Here is a 12,688-nt window from a genome sequence, read left to right on the forward strand (position 1 = left end):
ATGCTCAGGTCATACCAAAGGCGTAGTTCTAAATTTTCTAAACCCAGAATTTGAAGTCTGGTGGCATAAGTTATGTGGAGGACTCTTCTTGCAAAATATTTCTGGACGCGCTCAATTGTATTAATGTCCGATATGCAGTGTGGGTTCCAGACAGATGAGCTGTATTCAAGAATTGGTCTAGCAAATTCTACCATTCATTCAACCATTCAACTTTTTCTACCAGCAGTTACTAAAGATCTGTGGTGGCTGACAATCAAACATACAATTAAATTCAGAACTATGAAAAAGAGTTAAAACAAGAATTAAAAAGCCTGATTTGAAAGTATGCTTCTAGGGCCCTTCTAGAAATTAATGTAGTAGTCCCTTAATTCAGCAGGTTGTATGTGCCAAAGAAATTTGAACCCAGGAACATCTCAGTTATGGCTGTCATCCAGGAAAACTATAAGAGCTGTTGGAGAACCTCTTCAGATAATCACAGTGAGTTGCAGACTTCACAAACAATGCTGAAAGAATAGAATACAATGATAAGAAAGTTGGAATGGAGATCTTCTAGTCCAACCCCCTGCTTAGGCAGGAAACCTTACACCACTTCAGACAAATGGTTGTCCAACCTCTTCTTAAAAACTTCCAGTGTTGGAGCATTCACAACTTCTGGAGGCAAGTTGTTCCACTGATTAATTGTTCTGACTGTCAGGAAATTTCTCCTTAGTTCTAGGTTGCTTCTCTCCTTGATTAATTTCCACCCATTGCTTCTTGTCCAGCCTTTCAAGTGCTTTGGTATTTGAATTCTTTCAAATAGATTGGAGTGTAGGTCTTAACAGAGTTTTAATCATAAAAACCAGGACTTTATATCTTATCCAGAGTAATTGGCAGCTAGTGCAATGGCTTCAGCTCAGCTGTAATGTGATTCCATTGAATAATTCCGGAGACTAAACTAGGTGATGTACTCCATCAGTTGCAAATTCTGAGCCAGATATGGAAATATCCCTGTGTCTAAAAAGTGTTTTGCATCAAAGTGTTTTCATTCATTGTACGTGCAACAGTTTAATGCTGCTGCCACCTTAATCCTCACTTTTAACCCATAATGTACTCAACAGAATCTTATGTCCCTCCTCCTCCTCCTCGCCATTGTCTATCCACTGCAGGATGAAGGTCTCTTCTGCATGTTCAGTGGTTCGAATCCCTAGTATAGGTATCCTGCGTGATCAGGGGGTTGGGCTAGATGACCTCCAAGGTCCCTTCCAAGTCTGTTACTGCTAAATGTTTCCAACCAATAGAATCCTGAGCTTTTCTTTGGCAGTTTATTATTTATTTATTTATTTATTTGATTTCTATACCGCCCTTCTCCCGAAGGACTCAGGGCGGTTTACAGCCAGAATAAAACAACAGAGACATAAACAGAAATTAAAACATTTTAAAAAACTGATTCCACTTGGCCATAATAAGTTAAAACTATCATAAAAATCCTCATAAAAACCCCCAATTAAAAATTTTGTTAGGCCAGCCCCGCACGGTGGAACAAAAAGGTCTTAAGCTCGTGTTTGAAGGTCTGGAGGTCGGGGAGTTGGTGTAACCCCATAGGCAGCTCATTCCAAAGGGCAGGAGCCTCCACAGAGAAGGCCCTCCCCCTGGGGGTCGCCAGTTGGCATTTCTTGACTGACGGCACCCTGAGGAGGCCCTCCCTATGGGAGCGCACAGGTCGATGGGAGGCTATTGGTGGCAGTAGACAGTCCCGTAAGTTGGGCCCGCGATATATGCTGATATCATCACTCAATCTTGTTTTAGTTCTCTTTTGTGGAAGCTTGGGATCCATGGTAGTGCCGTGGTTAGAATGAAGTACTGCGGGCTACATCTGCTGACTGCCAGCTGCCTGCAATTTGGCAGTTCAAATCTCACCAGGCTCAAGGTTGACTCAGCCTTCCATGCTTGCGAGGTCGGTAAAATGAGGACCCAGACTGTTGTTGGGGGCAATAGGCTGACTCTGTAAATTGCTTACAGAAGGCTGTAAAAGCATTGTGAAGTGGTATATAATGTAAGTCTAAGTGATTTTGCTATTCTATGACTGCCTTGGTCTACCTGCCATCAGTTCTTCTTGCTATATGACCAACTTGTTTCCATTTCAATTTTTTTACCCTTTTGATGGCATTCGTATATTTTTGTTTGCAGGTCTTTCTATCTTGTCTTGTGATGCCGAGCATGGATCTTTCCACGCCTCTTTGCGCCACTCGTAGCTTTTGGATCGATTGTGAGGTTGGTGTCCATGTTTTGTCGGCATATGTTAGAGCAGGGGTCCCCAACCTTGGCCACTTTAAGCCTGGTGGACATCAACTCCCAGAATTCTGGGAGTTGAAGTCCTCCAGGCTTAAAGTGGCCAAGGTTGGGGACCCCTGTATTAGAGGAGGTAGCACACACTGATCAAAAACTTTTCTCTCCAAGCATAGGGGAGGTTGTTCTTGAAAATTATGCTTAACTTAGAATCTTACTTACCTAAAAAGCATGATAGAAGACTGACTAAGCAACCGATGTAAAAACCATAGTAAGCTCTCATTTTATTGCTGTATATATTCACCTTGAGTTTAAGACTGTATAAAGTAATCAATAGGGCAGATAGCAAGAAGAGTCCTGCAAATAAAGAAGAGAAGTCAGAGTTCGTACTAGGAGTGTCCCTATTATATAAAAAGCTACTTCAACAAATTGATCTTATTTGGATTTTTTTTTTTAAATCGCAGGTTAAATAATTGAATTTTTCAATCCAGTGAAAGTCAACCAAGATGTTTAGGGGACTGTGGAGGCTAAAACATATGAAGAACAGTTGCATTAAACTATGTCTAGTTTAATGAAAAGAAGGACTAGGGGAGACATGATAGCAGGGTTCCAGTATTTGAGGGGCTGACACAAAGAAGAGGGAGTCAAGCTATTCTCCAAAGCATCTGAAGACAGGACAAGAAGCAATGTGTGGAAACTAATCAAGGAGAGAAGCAACCTAGAAGCAAGGAGAAATTTCCTGAAAGTTAGAACAATTAATCAGTGGAACAACTTGCCTGCAGAGGTTATGAATGCTCCAACACTGGAAGTTTTTAAGAAGATGTTGGAAGACCATTTTTCTGAAGTGTGCAGGGTTTCCTGCCTAAGCAGAGGATTGGACTAGAAGACTTCCAAGGTCCCATCCAACTCTGTTATTCTATTCTATATGTACACACACACAAACACACTGGTCATCTTTGCCATTTCTTTGAGTTCAGTTACTTTTGTAACCCAGTCCTCCATTGCAGGCATTTCATTACTTTTCCAACTTTTTACATAGAATAATCTTGCGGTACGGACTTTTAAAATCATCCATGTCTCCAGACTGATTTTTTTTTTAATTTGCATTTATATCCCGCCCTTCTACAAAGACTCAGGGCGGCTTACACTATGATTCAGCAAACCCCTTTCACTCAAGTGGAAAAACCCAATGCAGCCTTTCTCAATTGATTCTGAGGCTTTTGATTCAATCCAATACTTCAAAAAGTGGTATAGGGTTTCCTGCCTAGGCAGAGGGTTGGACTAGAAGACCTCCAAGGTCCCTTCCATTATTCTGTAATGCTTAACAAGCCCATATGGGCTTGATGGTGAAATTCTGTAAATTGAAATGGCCACGGTTGGGCAACATTGCTCTAAAATATGATTACAGATCGTCTCTCGCTGCTTTTTATCTACAAATCCCTTCAGCACAATGACTTTCGGTGTGGTAATCTGGGCCTTCCCAGACTTCGTAGGGCCTTGGGAGTTGCCCAGCCATATTGACCTCTGCTGAGCATTTGTGAGCAACCACTGAACCTTTATTTTATTTTATTTATTTATTTATTTATAATTTAATTTCTATACCGCCCTTCTCCCGAAGGACTAAGGGCGGTTTACAGCCATATTAAAATACAAATATAAATAATATTTAAAAACAAATTAAAACCAAATATATTAATGGCCAAACCAATTAAATCGGTTAAATTTAATTAAATTTAAAACCCGTTTAAAATTACAATAAAATATTTCTTAGGCTAGTCCTGCACGATGAAATAGTAGAGTCTTCAGTTCACGTTTGAAGGCCCGGAGGTTGGGGAGTTGTCGTAACCCCTGAGGCAGCTCGTTTCATAGGGCCGGTGCTGCCACAGAGAAGGCCCTCCCCCTGAGGGCCGCCCACCGACATTGTTTGGTCGACGGCACCCTGAGGAGGCCCGCTCTGTGGGAGCGCACAGGTCGTTGGGAGGCTATCGGTGGCAGAAGGCGGTTTCGTAGATAACCCGGTCCTAAGCCATGGAGCGCTTTAAAGGTGGTAACCAACAGCTTTTGGTTGGTTAACCTTGAACAGCTTAGTTTTCCATTTGCTGTGCCCAGCCCTGTTAGGTTCTTATCATTCCTGCATAGCTGAGGGGTTTACATCAGTGGTGGGTTTCAATTTTTTTTTTACTACCAGTTCTGTGGGTGTGGCTTGGTGGGCATGGCATGGTTTGGTGGGCGTGGCAGGGGAAGGATACTGTAAAACCTCCATTCCCTTCCCACTCCAGGGGAAGGATATTGCAAAATCCCCAATCCCGCCCCACTCCAGGGGAAGGATACTGTAAAATCTCCATTCCCTCCCCACTCCAGGGGAAGGATATTACAAAATCCCCAATCCCTCCCCACTCCAGGGGAAGGATACTGTAAAATCTCAATTCCCTCCCCACTCCAGGGAAAGGATACTGTAAAATCTCCATTCCCTCCCCACTCCAGGGGAAGGATACTGTAAAATCTCCATTCCCATCCCACTCCAGGGGAAAATCCCCATTTCCTCCCGATCAGCTGGGACTCGGGAGGCAGAGAATAGATGGGGGCAGGGCCAGTCAGAATGTTTACTACCGGTTCTCCAAACTACTCAAATTTTCCGCTACCGGTTCTCCAGAACTGGTCAGAACTTGCTGAAACCCACCTCTGGTTTACATCATACCTGCGCCGAAATGAGCCAGTGAACAAATCAGGTTGTCAGGCATCTCCTGTCCTATCAAGCGAGTCAGCAGTCTCCATGCAGAAATCAAAGCAACAAAGCCAGAAAAAACAGCAGCTACAGAAAGGATTCGGGCAGCCAGCAAAGGGCCTATGGGAAATATTCAAAGGGACAATTATATTCGAAGTTGTCTCATGCTAAGCCAAGCTTCCAATCTGCCTATTGGATCCAGTTGTCATTTCCCCCCCACTTCATCTGACCTGAGTCTTCACACCGCTGGGTTTGGGTCAGCAGTTGGGGTTCAGGACCCCGGACAGCACCCCAGTATTTGGGGAGCTGGTATGTTGTTTAAGGCAGAATCGGGTTAATGTCAGGGTTTCAAGTAACACTCCCAACAAAAGAAGACTCTGAGGTTTGAGTTTCCTGAAAGTTATATTTTATTAGAGATGTCATATTGGCATATCTGGGAAAACCCGAATCTGAAAACTTCCAGGTTTTCCCCACCCAAATAAAAGTCCAACTCCCTGCCCAGAATCCATATGTCCATCATATGGTCCAATCAAAACACTGTCCCAACTGAAGATGCCTCCCAGTTCCAGCCTTCCAGGTGCAGGACAAGATGTCCTTGACTTCTTGAGAAAGGAATGTCATTATGACTACGTATCACCCATGCTCCATACAATCCCCCCTCCCAGTTTCCCACAGCAGTAAATGTGGCAAGTCTGAATGCCTAATAAGAAAGATGGTTTCCAGGCCTGACACCAGTGGCACTAAACTTCTAACTTCAGGGACATCCTAGTTTCATATTCGGATATCTAAAAAATCTATATCTACATCTACATCTACATCTACATCTATATCTATATCATCTATATCTATATCTATCTATCTATCTATCTATCTATCTATCTATCTATCTATCTATCTATCTATCTCTTCCAGATAATGTTGCTCATATATAAGACTTGTAGTGGGGGGGTCACACTTTCTCATACAAGCAATCCTCGACTTACAATTGATTTCAAAAATTTCTGTTGCTAACTGGGACATTGGTCAGGTGAAATTTTGTCCCATGTTACCATCATTCTTGCCACAGTTGTTAAGGGAATTCTTGCAGTGGTTACGTTACTGATAAAGTTGTTAACTGATATTTCACAAGAAGAGTCCTCCACTCCTCTGCTCGCAATGAAATACCTTATGCCGCCAGACTCCAAATTTTGAGCTTAAACAATTTAGAACTACGCCGACTTCAGTCTGACCTAAGCATAGTACATAAAATTATCTAACACAATGTCCTACCTGTCGTTGACTACTTCAACTTCAACCACAACAATACACAAGCAAATAATAGATACCAACTCAAGGTAAACTGCTCCAAACTAGATTGCAGAAAATATGATTTCAGTAACAGAGTAGTCAATGCCTGGAATGCACTCCCTGACTCTGTAGTTTCTTCCCCAAATCCCCAAAACTTTAAGCTTAAACTGTCTACTGTTGACCTCACCCCTCTCCTAAGAGGTCTGTAAGGGGCATGGCATAAATGCACCCACGTGCCTACCATTCCTGTCCTAATATTCCTTTTTACTCTTACTCTTTTCATGTATCCAAATTACGTTTATACTTTTACCTGTTATCTTAGATATGATTGACAAATAAATAAATAAAATACAATAAATGAATCTGGCTTCCCCGTTGTCACAAAATATGATCACAGGACTCCAGGACATGGCAAGCGAGATAAATAGGAGCCAGTTACCAAGAGCTGTGGTTGTGCTGTGATTAGAAAGAAGTAATGCAGGGCTAACTCACTGTTCACTCCTGTAGTTTAATTCTCACCGGCTCAAGGTTGACTCAGACTTTCATCCTTCCAAGGTTGATAAAATGAGGACCCAGATTGTTGGGGGGCCATAGGCTGACTTTGCAAACTGCTTAGAGAGGGCTGTAAAGCACTGTGAAGTGGTATATAAGTCTAAGTGCTATTGCTAGTTTGAATTTTGATCACATGGCCATGGGGGTACCACAATGGTCATAAGTGTGAAAAATGGTCATAAGTCGCTTTTTTCAGTGCCGCTTTAATTTTGAACGGCCACTAAATGAACTGTTGTAAATTGAGGACTATCTGTACTTTACCACAGTACGAGCTGCGATCATCCACTGTAGGCTGGTAGGCCACACAATGCTGTAGTAATATCAATATGATCACAGATAACGTCCTTAGTTTCATCCAAGCTTCTGACCTATGTGATTTTATTAAAAATCAAAAAACGAAATAAATGAAATTGGATACTAGCATTTGCAAAGCCTCCAGAAAACAACTATAGAGGCCCCAGAAATTGCATGACAGGATAGAAATGGCAGGTGGTATATTCCATTTTCTTGGCAAAGGGAAGTTTGGGACCTCTAGCAGACCAGCTATTTTGTGGGAGTGCACTCAGCTTGTCCTAATCATTAGCGTCAGGAGCATGAAAGCCAGAATGGATTAGGCAACGAGAGTAGCAATAGCTCTTAGACTTCTATACCGCTTCATAGTGCTTTTACGACCCTCTCTAAGCAATTTACAGAGTCAGCATTTTGCCTCCAACAATCTGGGTCCTCTTTTTACTGATCTCAGAAAGATGGAAGGCTGAGTCAACCTTGAGCCGGTCAGGATCGAACTGCTGGCAGTCGGCATAATTAGCCTGCACTACTGCATTCTAACCACTGCACCACCATGGCGCAGTGAGAAACAGTGAGCAAGTAAATATTCATATTGTGCCACATCTAGGGTTTGTTCCAATGGTGGGTTGCTCCCAGTTCTGCTCAGTTCTGTAGTAAAAGTAGCGGGAGGCTCCGCCCACCCACCTGATGTCATAATTGATGATCTGCACATGTGCAGAAGCGTGTGCGCTCCCGTTGCAAACCAGTAGTAAAAGTAAGTAGAACCCTTAAGATGTTCAGTCTACAATTCTCCCAGAATGCTGGCTGGGGAATTCTGGGCACTGAAATCCACACATTTAAAAGTTATTGAAGTTGAGAAACACTGTTCTAAGCAGTTGGACTGGGGATTTGGGGTTAAATATTTGAACAGGCTATGACACTTACCAGAAGAGGACACAATTGAATTACAACTGTGCCCATCACAAGCAGTCCACCATCCATTCATGAAAGAATTCTGGTATGCTTTAAACCTTAACAACAAAGGAGTTGAAGTGGTCGCTAGTAACAGGACAAAGTTGATGGAAGATAGGATATTGTGCAGCCTCTTAGGGAACTTCAGGAGAAAAACTTTGTCAGAATCCTATGGGGGGAAAAAATCCTATCTTTAAAATAAGCCAGTCCATTTAAACTTCATCATTCACCTGCATGTAAGTCAGGGGTGTCAAACTCGATTTTATTGAGGGCCGCATCGGGGTTGTGTTTGACCTCCGTGGGTGGTGATGGAGGGTATGTCCAGGGTGAGTGTGGCCAGCTCGACGTCACTCCGTAGCCTGCACTGGCTTCCTGTGGTTTTTCGGGTGCGCTTCAAGATTTTGGTTACCACCTTCAAAGCGCTCCATGGCTTAGGACCCGGGTACTTACGAGACCACCTGCTGTTACCTTATGCCTCCCACCGACCCGTACACTCTCACAGAGAGGGTCTCCTCAGGGTGCCGTCCGCCAAACAGTGTCGGCTGGCGGCCCCCAGGAGTAGGGCCTTCTCTGTGGGGGCACCGATGCTCTGGAACGAACTTCCCCCTGGTTTACGTCAAGTGCCTGATCTTTGGACCTTCCGTCGTGAGCTAAAAACACACCTATTTATTCAAGCGGGACTGGCATAATAGTGTTAAATTTTAATTCGGGGTTTTATTAATATTTCTAAAATTTTAAAACTAAATTTTAATTATCAGCCTTTTTGTAATTTGCTAGGTTTTAAATGTTTTAATTTGTATATATTTCATGTTTTATCTTGGCTGTACACCGCCCTGAGTCCTTCGGGAGAAGGGCGGTATAAAAATTTAATAAAATAAATAAATAAATAAATAAATGTCTGGATGCACCTGTGATGGCCTAAGCACTCTGCCAGCAAAAACGGGCTCCCGAACTCCGTTTTTGGCTGTGACAGCCTCCTGCATCCCTCTGCCAGTGAAAACTCCACTCGGGAGGGCCATATGCAGCCCTCCCGATCTCCATATTCACTGGCAGAGGCACCGCAGGCTGGTCCTTTGCTGTTTCCAGAGCAGCTCTGCAGGCCAGATCTAATCATCCCGTGGGCCAGATCTGGCCCCTGGGCCTTGAGTTTGACACCCCTGATATAAGTGAAGAATTCCACATGACATTTTCATTGGACAATTATGTTAAGAAAATGACATGGTCTCAATTTTCTTTACCACAACCCCGCTGAGCAGGACAAAGATGATATCTCCTTTAGGGCAGTTTCTCAACCTCAACTGGGGAATTCTGGGAGTCGAAACCCTGACATAACTTCGAGTTGCCAAAGCTGACAAAATTCTGGGATAGATTAAATCAAAGAGGGATCAAAATGAGCACTTTGGCCATCGACAGAAAGTGAGTTATTGATAAACAGTAATAAAGGTGGGATAAAAATCAAATAAATGAATAAAGGTTGCGAATCATCCCAAATTTGGGGGAGTTGTCTATGCCAACAAATTGACCATTTTTAAATAAATAATTAAAACATTGTTGTTTTAACAACCATAGTAACAACTTCTAAGCCTATGAGAACAGATACCGTATTTTTTGGAGTATAAGACACACTGCAGTATAAGACACACCTTAGTTTTTGGGGAGGAAAATAAGAAAAAAGCTGATTGGCAGGTGGCTTGGCCTCCTGGAATATCTCCAATCAGCTGTTCCCAGACGTGAATTTTAGCAACAGTTTTCTTGGTTTGTGCCTTCCTTTTTTTTGGCTTTTTTTTCTGCCTCTGAAAGCTTCCAAAACAGCTTCAGAAAACAAGCCTCTGAAGCTCCATTTGGGAGCTTCTTTTCTGAAGCTCTATTTGGGGGCTTTTTTTTTTTTTTTTAAGCTCTGTTTGGAAACTTCTTTTCTGAAGCTCTATTTGGGGACTTTTTTTCTGAAGCTCTGTTTGGGAGCTTCTTTTCTGAAGCTCTATTTGGGGGCTTTTTTTCTGAAACTCTGTTTGGGGGCTTCGTTTCTGAAGCTCTTTTTGGGGGCTTTTTTTTCTGAAGCTCTGTTTGGAAACTTCTTTTCTGAAGCTCTATTTGGGTTTTCTTTTCCTGAAGCTCTGTTTGGAGGCTTCGTTTCTGAAGCTTCATTTCTGATGCTTTTTTCAGCCTCTGAAACCTCCGTTTGAGAAGCTGGGCAGGGCTACATTCGGAGTGTAAAACGCACCCAGATTTTCACCCTCTTTTTTGGGGAAAAAAGGTGTGTCTTATACTCTGAAAAATACGGTAGGTTTCGCTACCATGAGGCCTGATATTCTTTGGAGATGCCACCCTCTGATGCTGAGAGGATGCTGACTGTGTCATTGAGATGCTGTGCATTGCTTCTGGGGCTAACTGTACCCCATGTTGTGCATGCACAGATGCCGTTTCCATGATCTTTGACCAAGGTTTCTGGATAGCCCACGCCCTTGGTACATCACTGGCAGAAAGAAATTCCAACAGCATTTCTGCTACTCGAAAACCTCTTACTCACAGTCATCTTTTCCTGGAAATTATGCTGACTTCTAGCTTCAGATAGTGCCAGATACACATCTCCCGCTCCTTCTCAACCCGGCACCCAGAATCTTTGTGGTTTCCATGCCTTCCTTTGTGAGCCACAGTGATGTCATAGAGCAGTGATGGCTAACCCTTTTCTTGTTGTGTGTCGAAAGTGCGCGCGAGTACGATAGCGGGCAGGTGTGGGCCGGCACCCATAATGCAATATGCCCCCCTGTGCATGCGTGCATGACCTCCTATGCTCCCCCACCCCCTCCCGTGCATCCACATGCAACCCCCTTGCCCTCTGTTTTGGGCCTAGCAGGCCTCCTTGAAGCCTCCTGGGCCTAAAAACTGGCCGTGGGGTGTGGTGCACCGAATCCCTTGCACTCTCCACACCCCATTTTGGACCTAGCAGGCCTCCTTGCAGCCTTCTGGGCCTGAAAACGGGCTATGAGGTGGATGCCCCCACGCTCCTCCCTGGCCCCCGCACATGCAGGTGCAACCCTGCGCATTCATGCATCTCCTGCCTGCACTCCGCCCCGCGCGCATCCTGAAAATCAGCTGTTGGTGGAACTGAGCTGTGCGACGGCTCACATGCCCGCAGAGAAGGCTCTGTGTTCTGTCCTCCTCACCTCCGTCCGAACGATGGCTTAATTAGCCGGCTCTTATCAGCTCTGGCAGCAAAAGAGCCAGCGTCCGCCAAGATCCCTCGTTAGCTGCCAAGACGCTGGTGTGTCACAACCTTCAGCTCTAGTCAATCAGTGGATTTGCCTGATACAAAGAGACATACCAGCTCTTGCTGCCTTTTATGTCCTGTGGGGTGTGGCTCCATGACTCAGCACTTCCTAGGCCTGCTCCTCCCCTGCTTCTGTTGCTCCCTCCTCTCCTGCCTACGAAACCTAGGATTCAACCATGCCTGATTGCTGTCAGCTGGGTCTGCAGGCATGGCCTGGGGGGGGGGAAGAGTCAGGGGATGGAGGCTTCATTAGTTCTTCCACCTGGCCTGCTTCTGGCTCCTGGAGCTGAGCCAGGGAGGCCAGTGCTCCCGAGGTAAGTCCTGACGGCCCTTCCCCCTCACTGTCCAAGTCACTTTCTGGCAGCAGGCCCGGTTTCAGGGCACTTTCAGGCATGGGGCCAGGTTCGGGGGCTGGAGCCACAACACTCTGTGTGCCAGCTGTGGCACATCTGCCATAGGTTCGCCATCACGGTCATAGAGGCTATGCTCATAGGCAGACCTTTGGAAGGGTTCTTCCTTCTTGCATTTAGCAATCTACACCTCCAATCGCAAAGGAAGAAGTGAGCCAATAAAATCTCACCTGTTTTAGATGCAAGAAGCTGGCAGGAAGAGCCAACACAGCAGAAGAGAGGCTTACGATACAGAAGGACCTTGGCAGACTTGAACACTGGGTGCTACCTAACAAATTTTCAATGGTGAAAAAAAGTAAGCTTCTACAGTTAGCCTAAAAAAACAACAACACCCCAAATGCACAGGTATAGTATAGGTGGTACCTGGCTCAGTAGCAATAACTGTGAGAGGGATCTTAGAGTCCTAGTGGACAATCACTTAAATATGAGCCAGCGGTGTATATCAGCTGCGAAAAAGCCAATGCAGTCCTGGGCTGTATTAACAGAGGGATAGAATCAAGATCACGTGAAGTGTTAATACCACATTATAATGCCTTGGTAAGACTACACTTGAAATACTGCATCCAGTTTTGGTTACCACAATTTTAAAAAGTTCTTGGGACTCTAGAAAGAGTGCAGAAAAGAGCAACAAAAATGATGAGGGGACTGGAGGCTAAAACATGAAGAATGGTTGCTGTAATTGGGTATGTCTAGTTCGATAAAAAAAAGGACTAGGGGAGACATGATAGCAGTGTTCCAATATCTCAGGGGCTGCCACAAAGAAGAGGGAGTCAAGCTCTTCTGAGGGTAGAACAAGAAGCAATGGGTGGAAACTAATCAAGGAGAGAAGCAACTTAGAACTAAGGAAAATTTTCCTGAGAGTGAGAACAATTTATCAGTGGAACAACCTGCCTCTAGAAGTTGTGGGTGCTCCATCACTGGAAGCACCTTTAGGACAACCAT

Source organism: Ahaetulla prasina, chromosome 10 (assembly GCF_028640845.1).
Source record: "Ahaetulla prasina isolate Xishuangbanna chromosome 10, ASM2864084v1, whole genome shotgun sequence".
In the NCBI taxonomy this organism is placed as follows: domain Eukaryota; kingdom Metazoa; phylum Chordata; class Lepidosauria; order Squamata; family Colubridae; genus Ahaetulla; species Ahaetulla prasina.